Source organism: Anser anser (genome assembly GCF_964211835.1).
Source record: "Anser anser genome assembly, contig: HAP1_SCAFFOLD_131, whole genome shotgun sequence".
In the NCBI taxonomy this organism is placed as follows: domain Eukaryota; kingdom Metazoa; phylum Chordata; class Aves; order Anseriformes; family Anatidae; genus Anser; species Anser anser.
In genome coordinates this window covers 164,678-177,641 of record NW_028153758.1, presented here as the reverse complement: position 1 = coordinate 177,641, position 12,964 = coordinate 164,678, and the positions used below count along the sequence as shown (strand labels likewise).

Sequence of the window (12,964 nt, the reverse complement as noted above, 5' to 3'; positions counted from 1 at the left end):
TGATTCCAAAGAACACAGATGAGTAATGATGAGTAATGAAGGAGCAAGAGAGTCTTGTATCTGCTGAAGCTTCTTTATATTTTCTTTTTTTAGGAGCAGATTCAGGTTGAATGCCTGCCCTATCTGAATAGGCCTGAATTGAGACCAAGCATAAATAAAACCAGATGTCTGTAGTGAAATCTATGTGAGAAAGGAAAGACCTTGGTCTTCTTGATGAATGTAGGTGGAACAGGCCATGGAAATTGTGTGTGTGCTTTGTGAGAGCATATATGCATACTAGGGCTGTTCATTTTACCTGGTAAGCACAAACAGAAATCAGTTTTTTTTAAATCTGATTGCTGTTTTTTCCTTCTACACAACGTAATCTCTCACTGGCAGTTATCAGCCCCCCAGTTAAGGTGCAGACAGCTATCAGTTTGGCACCTGGCACAACCAGAGGGCCAGAACCTGCAGGGTATGTGGGCTGGGGACGTGGCCTGTGTTTGTGCTCATGAGTGAGTGGTGGTGAGACTGAGAACTTGGAGACTTTGGGATCTGGGGATAAATCACTTTTATTTTGTGGAAGTGATAATCAACAAACAGACAACTGTTTAGGCAGTCCTTATGCTCCAGCATTTTTTGAGTCTTAACTCATGGAAGTTAGGATGCCAGAACAGATCCATATGCATATGTTACGACATAAATCTCATTTACTATATATAATAAACTGAAGCAACGTTATTTGAAGATTTTTATTGTTCTAGTGATTTCTGTGATGGGATACAGATTTCCATAGGCTGACATTCTGTCATCAGTTTATGTGGAAAATGATTAGACCTATGAGTTATGAAGTAATTTTTTGAAAATTACAAATGTAAAATACAGACTTGACTATTTCACTGTGAAATATCTGGCAGTTTTTAAACATTTTTGGGTTTTAGAGGTTGCTACATGTCAAAAAGTTAGAAAAGCATAGGAGGGCCATTTAAATCACTGTGTAGTGTTGATGGACAGGGCTTAAGGGTTTATGTGTTGTGGGTTACTCACTGCCATACTGCTTAATGGAGCTAGGATTTTCTCCTTACTTGGTAATTCCCTTTGGTTAGTGTCTGTTTCAAAACCATATCTATCTTACTTATGTAAATTTTCATAGAATCACAGAATAGCTTGGGTCGGAAGGGACCTTAAAGATCATCAGTTTCCAACCCCAGTGCCATGGGCAGGGATGCCACCCATTAGATCAGGTCGGCCCACAGCCTAGTCCAACCTGGCCTTGAAAACCTCCAGGGATGCCTCAAGGGTTTGATCAGACTGCGTTTTAACGGGGAAAAAGTCATTTGAAAATAGTAGAATGTTGAAATGAGTGCGCTGGACACCTACTGCTTGTTTTCATTACTTCTCAAAATAACAACATATCTCTCCTGCTATGACTCAGAAAAATTAAAATAGCCTCAAAAATCAAATAAATGATGGATTAAACCTGGAGAGAAGGTGTTTCCTCTGATGAGAGGCACTATGGAAAGTCTAATGTGGCAAATCCTACTTTAATGCAGTTCTTTAGAGCTAGAGCCTGCCTCTAATTAAATCAGTAGATAATCCTGAAAAAATTGAAGAGGGGGTGAACACTGAATGCAAGCAAATTGAGTAATGTTCCACAAGCAATTTCACTTCCCCCTTTTTGAGATACCCTGATAGAAAAGAAAGTCTTTTAGAGAAGTGTGGTTTAATAATGACAGCCATGTAGATTCACAGTGGAAATTAAGTTTCTCATGTGTCTTTCAGAACACTCAGGTTCTGCAGAAATTCCAGATTTTGTCAAAAGTTATTAACTTCAAAGCTATTTTTCATTTATTTATTTAATTATTTTGTGGTTCTAGTTAGTTCTTAACATTGAAATTCTCATGGTACCTTAAACTTAGTCAAAACTCTAATTTCTCCTATTTTCTTGTACTGCATGTTTAAAAAAGTGTAAGAAACATTTTGAAGCTCCTGTCAGTTGTCCTAATTCATCTGTAGTTCTTGCTACATAATAATTATGATTTTTTTTACTGAAAGAATTTCCCTAATGATCAGTCATTTCACATTAGTCTTGTTGTATAAGAAATGCTTTACACACTTTGAGGTTGTATTTCTTTTGGCAGCATCATAAGCATTGCCAGGGTTTACTGTCTGTGACGATATGAAACTTCATGTCCATACATAGCCATTTTACAGGAAAAAATAAGCTGAGGATAAAAACAGGGAAGTGGCTTTCCCAGTGATTGGTATCACCTTATTCCTGGTCAAGAGTTCTTTTCACTAGCTGGAGGAGCTGCTGGCCACGGTTAAGCCACCATGTCAAAGCAGCTGTTTTAACTTTTATTGCTGCTTCTGAATAGCCCTCTTTGTCCTGTTTCCATACTGCTGTCAGAGGAACACCTAAAGAGCTGGTTTCACATACCACGAGGAGTGAAACGGGACTGAACTGGACCCGTGTAGTGTCAGGCAGTCTGGGAGCATCTCCTCCGTGGTGTAAGGGTGGTATATGAACGCCCCTCTGTTCTTCGAGGTTGGAAGTGCACGTGGCAGGGGATGGGGCTGGTGTCCTGGCAGCTCTCTGGTGGCACGGACCCTGTGTCCAGCCCCGTAGCTCCTCCGGGTCGATCTGAGCTGGCTGCTGGAAGTATTATGCAGCTATTTGCTGAACGCTTCACCTTGCCTGGTTTAGCCCTGTATGGACTTAGGTTTAGCACATGAAGAGTACACTGAACCGAAAAGCAAGCATTTGGATTAAAAGGATAAAAGTTTGCAGGATGTGAGTATGATAATTGCATTACAATGTAATTGTTCAAAACAATAGAATTGGGATTTTTTTTTTTTTATTATTCCTAGAAAAAAGTAAACCTGTGAGAATACTTTACAACAAACATTTTGGATTTAAATTTAAAATGTACTTTCCTAATTTATCTTTGTTCTCTTAATTCTTCTTTTTTTTTTCAATACTATTTTTTAAAAATTTCTTCTTAGGGATATGCATTCTATGTTATGAAAAGTTACATGTATATGCCTTAGAGTATAGATATAAAGAATACTACTGAGTGCACCATTCTTCGAATCACAGAATGGCTCAGGTTGGAAGGGACCTTAAAGATCATCCACTTCCAACCCCTCTGCCATGGGCAGGGATGGCACCTACTAGATCAGGTTGGCCACAGCCTCATCCAACCTGGTCTTGAATACCTCCAGGGATGGGGCAGCCACAGCTTCGTTCATTCATTGTTTGCTTAACAGCATCTTGGAGCTGGAAACCTAAACCTAGCTGCTTCTATTAAGTTTCTGCATAGGATGTTTTATGACTTTTTGGAGAAGTAACTAACATTACTGTGCCAGGGCAGTGATAGCGGTCTGACCACTCATGATATCAGCCAGAGAAAAAAAATGACCAGATAATAAATAAATAAACAAACAAACAAACAAATAAGTAAATAAATAAAAGGATCCAGGTGTTCAAGATGGGGTTTGTATGGAGAAACCACCTGAACAATGTTCTTTTTTACCAGTTGATGGACTGAATTTTACTGGTTGCTTCCTGACCTGAAAGCTGTCTAGGTTTAATACATATCAAAAGCTCACTTGATATAGTGATTCATTTTTATTTTCTGTTGTAAATTATTTTACTAACAGCTTAGCGATATAATTAAATTTTAGCATTACCAACTCTGGAATCTTCTCCTTGATCTTTTCATTGTGTTAATATTTTGCTGTTTTTTGAATGCTTTTGCATGTTTCTGAGGGAAGGGAGAATGTCTCAATATATACCTAGCTTCAGTGAATATCAATAACAAATTTCAATTAATTCAGACTTCCTATTCGAAAGAACGTCTGTGAATGTATTTACTTCTCAGAATTTAGAGTGAACTCTTGTCTGTATTGAATTCCAAATTTAAATTATTTTTGAGATTAGTGGAGCCCAATTATCACCTTACAAACACTGTTTTAATCTGTTTTTGGTGCTTTGATAGACGATACAGTTTTTGTATTTAATGTATTTTTGATTAAGAAAGCCAAAATACATGATTACTATTGCAGAATAATGCTGCCCTTTTGACTGACTTCATGTGGCAGTTTTGTTATAAATGCTTGGTTGAAACTTGATTTAATTTTTTAACCTTTTGATTAGCAAATACCTTTTCCTTTCCCCTTTTTCTTTTTTTTTTTTTGTCCCTTTATTTCCTTGTCCCCTCTTTTTCCCCTTTTTCTCCTTCTGCTTCTCTTTCTTATATTTGTATTTATGTTATACATGTATATATACTACTTTGGTAATCTGATTAACTAAAAAATTGTTGTAAATGAGGTTTGCTGTGATTTTGTGCCTAATTACTTTTCCTTGTGTACCCATCAGTACTCTTTCTGTGCTTATCTGTTTTTATCATTACTTTGTCAGACTGATGAAACACCATATCACAGAGGCACGTAGATGTATTTCCCTAATAAAGGGTTATAATCGTGGATGGCTGCTGCAGTTGTGATCACGCAGTCAGTAATCAAGCTCTTTGAGGAGGGCTTGGTAGGGAACACCTTGAGTGGCTCTTGACATGCTGAATTGGTCATGGGGTCACTCCTCCTAAGTGGGAACTGCCCACTTGCTGGCCTTTGTCAACAGGAAAATGCCAAGCAAGCAGGGTTCCCATAAAAAGAACATTATAAACTTTTGGAAAGTAAAAAGAAAGCCTTCTTTTTTTTCTTTTTCTTTTTTTTTTTTTTGTCCCTTTTGTTAGTTTTTTGTTCTTTTATAAGATGGGTAGTATTGAAATTTTAGTAAGTGGCACTTTCATTACTTTCTACATCCTCTTTTTTTTTTTTTTTTTTTCCTCTGTGTTGACAGGGTAGAGACAGAAAGGTTTGTCGTGTTCTTTGGGTAAGTGCGGTGAACTGTTTTCTGTCCTCAGTGAATCAATGCTTTGTTTCAGAAGTGGTTGGTTTGGACAGAAACTGTCTTTATCATTTCTTTCCCCCCCAAGAATCACGTCTCTGCATCTCTTCAGACAACGCATGCTTCCCCTTTGGTGTTTCGTTTGATGGCATGGGGTTCTTGCTTGAAGGCATTTCTTTATGTAGGATCTGTGAATGATGAAAGTTATGAATGCATGGCTCAGTGTTTGATATTTGAGTGTTTCATGGAATAATGAATTAATTGTTTTAAACTGCTACAAATACAGTTTGCCCCAACTAAATGGCTGAACTGATTAGAGTTACAGAGTAATTTTCTCTAGTCAAAGACAAGGAAAGTTATCTTGATTTAGACTAACATGCATATAATTTATATAACACAGGTTATTTTTTCTACCGACTTTTTTTTTTTTTAAACATGTAACAAACATGAGCACGTTACTCTATTAAATAGGTATTACCTATTTTGCATCCTGTACCCTGTCCTGTAGACTGTGCTACAACAATGCTAAGTTGTTTTTGTGTGTGTAGGTTCCAGTTACTTAAAACGTGCTTCTGGACACAGTTCTGGGCCTGATTTCAAAAACTGGATATAATAGATCACATTTCTTCATGAAATAGTGTTTGATAAAGTCTAGGTTGTAGCACAGTGAAAGCACAAAAATATGTACAGTATGCAGGACCACGATTTCATTGAAAAATACAATACTGACAGGAAACGTGAAAGATGCAAAGGAATCTAAGTACCTAAAACTACATGTAATAAATCATATGCAGACCATCAATCTGAAGGTGTATTCTTGATGCATCCTGCAATAGTGCTTCTCTGGAATTTTTAATATAAGAAATTTAAAATGATGAAAATTACTGCTTCTGAGGAAAGGCAAGCAAGTAATATGCAAGGTTCATTACTGTTATCAGATACTGCCCATTCCTGTCACAGAGTACGATCAAGATGGGTGTAGGAGAAGCCCAGAGAGAGAAATCCTTTACTGAGAGGAATCTGAAGTATGCGTATTTGGTCAACGTACTTCATTCTTGCACCATTCAGCATGTGCTTTAAAGGAGTAATGAGAAAGGGGAATGAGTCTGAGCTACTGAGAGCAGGTCCAACATTTTGTAGAGTCAGACAGGGATCCTACAGGTAGTCTCCACATCTACAGAAGGCAGGCTAACACAGAGCTGAGGATGAAATCCATGGTATCGAGGGTCAAATTTCTGCCTCTTTATGTCAGTAGTAAACTTTGACAAACAAAGCAATAATGGAAATTTATGCTTTTCAGTGTAATCTCAGCATAGGTGATTTTGGAATTTCCTTTATACCTTGATCCAAGTACAAAGTAGTTCTGAATTTAACTAACTTTTTTTTTTTTTTTTCCTGGCACTATTCTGTTTCTTTTCCTGTGTGTTGTGTGCATGTGTTATCAAAAACAGACAAACAAACAACAGAGTTACTAGCTATAAAAAGCTAATCAGAAACAAACAAACAAAAAGTTACTTCAGAGGCAATTATTTATTTTATTTATTTATTTATTCATTTTTTACGAATGGATAAAACATTCTGATGTTGTATCATTCTTAACTTGTTTTAATCCTTGTAGGTAACTGTTGGCTTTCATAATTTATTCATAAAATTTGTCAATATCCTGATCTCCTCTGTATGGATTTGCTAAACAGAGTTGCAACTTGAAAAAAACCTCTTACCTTCCTTTCTCAGGGTCAGTGTGGAAAATCAGATACTGAAATACGGGTTTACTACTTGTGAAATTACAATTTTGGAAAACGATGATCCTGGAGGAGTGTTCGAATTTTCTTCCTCTTCCAGAGGTCCCTACAGCATCAAGGTAGCTATCCGAGTAACGTCACTTAAACATTACAGACGACTTAGTTCTAACAGAGTGCTAGAAAAAGATTAATTTTATTTTTTTGCAGGAAGGGGAGTCTGTTGAGCTGCAGATTGTTCGCACTAGAGGAAGCCTCATCAGACAGTTTCTGCGCTACACTGTAGAACCAAGAGATAATAATGAGTTTTATGGAAGCACAGGAATTCTGGAGTTTAAGCCTGGTGAAAGAGAGATCATAATTACTCTACTGACAAGGATGGATGGGATTCCAGAGGTAAGAATTAATATTTTTCTCTCTTTAAATTGCATTCACATACATATTTGTTTGTCACTTACTAAAATATAGATGGTTTCACCTGTAAATACCAGCAATTTTTCTGTAACATTTGAAGGCTTTCTTTTTCTTAAGTGTGAGAAATAGATAGAGGAGGAGTGACTGAAAGGCCTATAAGATAGTCAAGCACCATATGAAAGCACTTTATATCAATACAAATCAGGTCTTGTCAGTCTTGCCTGAATATTCATTTCTCTGATATCTCTATTGTTTTGTAATCCCAGAAATCTGCACAATTTGAGGCATGTGTCTGTTGCTTTTCTCTTTGCTTTCTGCTTTTCTGTAGCTTGTTCCCTTTCCTGTGCATCAGCCATCCTGGATTCCATCAGGAAGTTTGCAAGGGTTTGATTTTACCACATTTATGTTAACATAAATTTTAGCTGCTGTGATTCAGCATTTTTTGCTGCCTTTACATGCACATTCCTATGCTGTATTTTGCATAAGCAGTTAGTTGTGTTTGTCTGATCCTGCTAATGAGCTGATCTAGGAGTAAGATGTCAGAAAGCCAGCTTTACAAAACATAAAGGTTTTAGGAAGGTTAATAATCTTTTTGTAGGGCCAGGTGGTCATCAGTCATGGATTGAAGGAGGGATGGAGGACCATATGATGAGGAAATCAGGGGATCACAGCAACTCCAACTTCAATTGCATAGGCTGCTGTAGAAATTCAGGTTTCTTTTCCCTACATACTCCAAAGAAAGGAGACATAAGAAGTCTGAACTCCACTACAGAAGCCAGGAACATAAGTTAATCTAGTAAAACTTAGGCACTAAAACAGCGGGTTATTTAATAGTTCCATTCCCAGTTTTTACTAGTTCATCAGCAGGCTGAGATAAAAGTATTTCCCTGCTTACAGCAGTATTATTAGACTAGGTAAGTCATCCTGCTGAAACGCTCAGGCAAAAACATACGAATTGTAGTGTCAGGACTAAAAAATAAGGAGGTCCTTTTATACTCTTCTATCTCCAAGAGTGGCCAAAAGCCACATACATGAGCAGGACATATATAATCACTTTCCTCCAGAATGCCATCCCAGCCTCCAATGGTGGGCAGTCCAAGGATGTCTGGAGTAATGGATGGTATCTTTGGGTGCCTTCAGATTTTCTTTCTGTTAATTGAAGCAGTTACGCTTTGAACGCAGGTAAGGTTTTAGCATCCATGACATTCTGTAGTACTGAACACCATTGTTTAATTGAATTGTATGTGAAGAACCAGTTCATGTGTGTTTCTTTACTGCTAACCACCAGCCAGTTTCACTGAGTTCTCCCCAGTGTAGAGTAATGCTGTTTTCTAGATAGATAAATGCAATATTTTTTTCTAATGTTCTCTGATACTTTTTTGAAAGTACCATGTCCCATTAGATTAATAAAGCCAGTTGATCAATTCTTTCTAAATTAGCATGCTGTCCATGGTTTAAAAATCTTTGCTTTACCTGTTACAAAGCCAGGAATCTTAAGAAGTCTTGGAGGAAAGAAAATTTACATTTCAGAGTGTGTTACAAACATTACTTGTGAAATTATGCGATTCTAAATTAAGTACACAAAATAAGTCCTTGCTTATAATAATAATAGACTCTTGGAGAAACTGATGCTTTTAGAGATAGAAAGTTCTAACAATTTCCTTTATTTGATAGCATTATACAAACGTTTATTGCATGTAGAATGTGTGTGATTTCATTTTAAGTTTGTATCCCTTTCTGCCTGATGGGGGACTGTGGACTATAGACCATTTTGTTTTTGATGTGGATGTTGAATATGTATTTTTGTTCTGACTGAGTTTCCCTCTTCTAGCTGGATGAGCTATATTCTGTGGTACTTAGTGGCTACAGTGAAATGCCAGGCAAGTTGGGGAATGCCACAATGGTCAATATAACCATTTTGAAGAATGATGATCCGCATGGTATCATTCAGTTTCTACCTTACGAACTAACAGTAACAATAAGTGAAAGCAAAGGAGAAGTCATCCATACCGGTAATTCCTTTTTATTAGAGTTACTTCTTTATCTGCTGTCTGCTTCTGCAAGTCTTATTTTCCCTGTTCTAGGATAACAGAAGTCTAGGAGACTTCTTACTAAAATCTCCACTCAGGACTTTACAGATTGGTACAATGCCAAGCAAGATGAGCAGCGGAGAGTGAAGTGGAGAAGTATGGGTGTGGAAAAACAGAGGGATTAACTGAGTAAAAAGGATTGCTAGAGAATTTTCCAGACAGGAGGGATGGAGTACTGATGTATGTGCAAAGTGCAACGTGGAGGTAGTAGCTCTGTTTGTGGAGAATGAAGAATGGGGTGTTATATAAGAGAAACATAGAGTTAAATCTTCCTATGGGTGATTTTAATTGATCTATTCAGTTATCAATTACTTTTACAGGCAAGAATTAACATGTGAAATTAAAGCAGTTTGCACTGCTTTAGTAATCTGTCTTTGTGTGTCCTTTTCTGTAGCACTCCAACATGTTACTGGTTTCATAAGAAGTGAAATTGGTTATTATTGTATTTCCTTTTTCTCAGTTTCAGATGTTTCAGATGTTCCTTTTTGATTTCTGTTGCTCTGAATATGCACACTGACTCTGTTTATGTTTTTTAGCTGTTTACAGAGTTGTAAGAAATCAAGGAAACTATGGAAATGTTAGTGTGTCTTGGGTTGTTGATCCAGCATGTACCAATGACGTCTATCCAGAGCAAGGGACTATTTTATTTGATAATCTGGAGTTTTCAAAAAATATCACCATTTACTCACTGCCAGATGAGGTAAACACTTTTACAGTGTTTTGGGGTGAGAATATGGGACAAAGAGTAAGTACTAAAACATTAGAGTATAAGGAGAAAAAAGGAATGTGTGTTTCTCAAGAGCCTAATAACTTGTAGGAAATATCAAAATACTTGGGTAGAACTGAGATAATGTCTGCAAATCATAGAGAAATTTCAGAAGCTGTGCATACCTCTAAACAAAAAAGGTAGAAGCTGAGAGTAATTGTACTGTGGTAAAGTTATAGGAAAGTTTGACTGAAACTCGTATCTTGATAACTGGAATCCTAATTTCAATCCTAATCCTATATGCTGATAAATTTGAAGTAATATAAGAAAGATTACACCTAATGATAAATAAATAAAGCTGTAAAAAAAACTACATGTATCAGAAACATAAAACTGGAAGGTAACTTTTGGGTCATCTGTGCAAGATAAAGAGGAAGGGACTTACTTACAAAAACTGTAGATGGATGATAATTTCTGTATAACTGTATGAATTATCATCCCTCTTGAGACACATAAGGACTGACAAATAAAAACAACACTCAAAAATCTCTGGCTTATTAATCCCCCTAACTTTTCATTTTAAATTCTTCAGTGTTTTGTATGCTAGAAATTAATGTCTTAATACTTTCAGGTGCCTGAAGAGGAGGAAGTATTCACCATCAGTTTATTCAATGCTACCGGTGGAGCCAGGCTGGGCAATGTAACCACTGCAATTTTACAAATAACAAAGAATGATGATCCCATTTATTTTGCAGGTTAGATATTATTGTTTATAAATGTGGAATACATACACTACCTAAAACGGACTTTTTTCACAAACCAGATCATTGCGAAATCGTAATCCCAAAAGAGCAAGTGGAAAAGCTCCCCAAACTTTTTTTTTTTTTGTATTTAATTTATATTTGTTTCCTTCAGAACCTTCCCATTTTTTTGTGTGTGTCATTTTTCTCTTTGTTGATGTTGAGATCAGTTAGGAGGCAAGGTACAAAATATTCTCTCGTACCTGAATTATTTCCTGCCTTTATCACATACATCTTATTGTTTCATTGAAGAGGAAGATCCTACTAGAGAGAATTAAGAAAACAGAGCAAATGCAAGCAACTCAGGCTTGAACTCAGACAGATTTGTTGCTTTTGTATTTTCAGAACCTGTGACAGTGAGTGTTCAAGAAGGAAGTGTTGCAAACTTTACAGTCCTAAGGAATGGATCTGCTGATGTCGCTGTTGTTGTCCAGTATATTACTGTTAATGGAGATGCAACAGCTGAAGAGGGAGACTTTGTTCCCAGTGGAAAGAACAGTGTCATTTTGTTTGATGTTGGAGAAAGGGAGCAGAATTTATCTGTGTATATCAACGATGATGATACCCCTGAAACTGATGAAACATTTTATATTATCCTTTTCAATTCTACAGGTAAGTCTTCCTTTTTTTTTTTTTTTTTTTTGCTGGCAATTTCTTAGTATCTTGGTCTTATCATAAAGCAATATTTAAATGCCAAGAATTATACGAATAATGTTTGCTTCAAGATTTTTATACAATAAATGCATACTGTGTTTGAATTTTCATCCTTAATTATTTTATTGGAAACAAAAATCAAATGATAGAGTTGATACTTTGCCTGCAAAAACAACTGGAGTGAAAGTCCCTTTTCAAATATAAATGCTCCAAATTAGATGGACTTCAATACAAAAACACAAAGCAAAAAAAAAAAAAACAAAATTTAGTACCCAACAGTCTTAGGAAAAGAGGTATTCTTTTAGTTATTTTTTTCATGCTCCAGAGTGTATTACAAAACTACATGATTTTTGTAAAAACAAACAGAACTGCCATATTTTGGAGGAAGGGTATGTAATTGCTCTATTTTATTAGTAGCGAAAAGTATGCATACATTTTTTTCACTCTGAGACTATAGTTTTAAAAGGCTTAATTTGCAGAAAAATATATGTCACAATTTACCCAGGGGACCACCTCTAAAGAAAGGATTTATTACCTTAGAAATAACGTATTTTTGTTTATTTATTTATTTTTCAAAGTTTACACTTAAAAAGGAATGACCAAAATTATTCAGCCCATTCCTCACGTTTTTGAAATACATATCTTTTAGAATAAATTATCACTGTTATGTAATATACATGAGAAAATAAAAGTGAAGTATAAGAAATTCATAATTTTTCCAGAGCCCTAAGTATTTAATAAAGACCCTCCCCACACCTAGCTCCAACAAAACTCATGGTGTTGTGGGAGAGTCATTTGCAATTGTGTTATCAAATTTTAATTTACTGCCCTTCATTTTTTACTGTTCTCTAGTTGAGAGGTAATAACAGGCTCTGAATCTGCTGCAAATCTTTGCAATGCAAAGCAAAGCTGTATTGAATCAGCCATTGAAACCTGAGGGGCTGTAATTTAATAAAGCAAAGAAAGATGATGGCAATTAACCATCAGACTATACCTTCAGATTGTGTGACACGTTCTCAAAGTAAAATACCTACCAGGTATTCAATTCAAGATTAGGAAACCTAAAATTAGATTTCTTCATCTGTAAGCACGCTAAGCATCTTAGTTCTCATTACAGTCTCTGATGGTCTTAGTCTTTAGCAGTCGATAAGACTGAAGTGATTGAGGTCATGCTACAGTGGACACCCTGCGGCTGGCCTGTGAGTTTCTCACAAGGCAGCATTGATCTTGAGTTGAATCCTTCCCTGAACATTGGTAGCAGGCAGCCAGAGGTTGACAGGGAAAGCAGTAATTTGAGTATAAGGCAGCTAAGCTATTTCCCAAGGTCGGCTGGTATTCACTGTAGTACCCAGGTCTCTTATAAAATATCAGACTAGGGAAAGGATTAGACAAAACCATTCTTCTTCCTTCATAAGTTTTCTCTTTTGTTGTCTCTTTCTACTTTAATAACTTTCTTCAGGATCTACTGGTAGCTCCCAATACTACCCCATTGGGAACATATCATGGCTTTTCTCCTAGCACATGGGGAATGGGTATCCATAGCCTCCTTTTTCCTCTAAAATGAGCATCATATAGTTTTACAGCCATTCTAGAATCACTAAGAATAAAGAATATTTCTATACATATTCCTGAAAGCAAAAGTTGGTTTTCTTTCTATGATTGGTTACATA

At 36.3% G+C, this 12,964-nt stretch overlaps 1 pseudogene across 1 annotated transcript in view; it reads left to right on the top strand.

The window, feature by feature from the left end:
* Nucleotides 1-12,964, top strand: part of LOC310891537 (adhesion G-protein coupled receptor V1-like) — a 75,817-nt pseudogene that overhangs the window by 14,408 nt on the left and 48,445 nt on the right. The window contains exons 9-15 of the transcript in view: nucleotides 4,844-4,876; nucleotides 6,626-6,752; nucleotides 6,841-7,026; nucleotides 8,876-9,056; nucleotides 9,671-9,834; nucleotides 10,472-10,595; nucleotides 10,986-11,252. The product of the transcript in view is annotated as an adhesion G-protein coupled receptor V1-like (transcript). The remainder of the gene's footprint in view (nucleotides 1-4,843; nucleotides 4,877-6,625; nucleotides 6,753-6,840; nucleotides 7,027-8,875; nucleotides 9,057-9,670; nucleotides 9,835-10,471; nucleotides 10,596-10,985; nucleotides 11,253-12,964) is intronic.